This window comes from Phalaenopsis equestris, unplaced genomic scaffold (assembly GCF_001263595.1).
Source record: "Phalaenopsis equestris unplaced genomic scaffold, ASM126359v1 Scaffold000436, whole genome shotgun sequence".
Taxonomy (NCBI): Eukaryota; Viridiplantae; Streptophyta; class Magnoliopsida; order Asparagales; family Orchidaceae; genus Phalaenopsis; species Phalaenopsis equestris.
This window is the reverse complement of record NW_018164877.1, coordinates 775,727-776,656: the sequence shown is the minus strand read 5'-3', so window position 1 is coordinate 776,656 and position 930 is coordinate 775,727.

The window sequence follows — 930 nt, the reverse complement described above, 5'->3', positions numbered from 1 at the left end:
AAATAATGTAAAACTTCCTTGTTGTTAAACATCATGAAATAATTTAAGCCATGATTGAATGAGTCAAAATCCAGGCACCATTAATTTGCTCTTACCATTTGCAGCATGATTGGCTAAATTTGTAAACTTTAAACATTCAATTTTCAGTCAGAGGTTGGTGAAAGTTTCTATAGGAAGCGCAAGGAAAGCTCTGTTTTAGTAGTTTTTGAGGATTTGTCTATCTTTTTTGTAAGAAAAGTTCAGTCAATATTAAATAATAGGAAGGCAAAGTGCAAAAAATATTTGTCTATTAGCAGTCCACATCAATGTAAATTTCATATTTATTTCCACATTCTTAATGTCACCCAACAGGAATAATTTGGCTGACGCCACCACTTTAACTTTTTTTTTTCTTTCTTATATCTTAACAATGAAGAAAACATAATTTAATATACAAATAAAGTCATAGAAACGACCGTTGACATGAAAATTATTTAAAATTAATTAAACAAATTGATCAACCAAGATGGTTTAAATATTAACCAACTAGAGTTTAGGGGGATGGTTTAGTTTCATCTTCACAATGTTATTCAAGAGGGCAAAATGATTGATATGGTTTGCATTATCACATGCTCAAAAATATTAATAACTATATATTTCTATATATTAGTTGTACTAAATACTAGGTTTTTATGATGATGGGGCTAGAAATATGTACAAATGTATAAGAATAAGAGCCTCAAATATTTTGAACTTTTTTTAAAGCAAAATAATATTTTTATTAATGGGCTACCAACTTAACGTTCTATTTTTATAAATCAATCTATGGCCTGATTGGGCTCCTAAAACATTATTTCAAGAAAGATTCCTTGTCTAAGATGAATTTAGAATGAACCAAACACGAGTCGAGCCTAAGCTCACTCAAGCTCATCTTTTTTAAAGCTATATAAG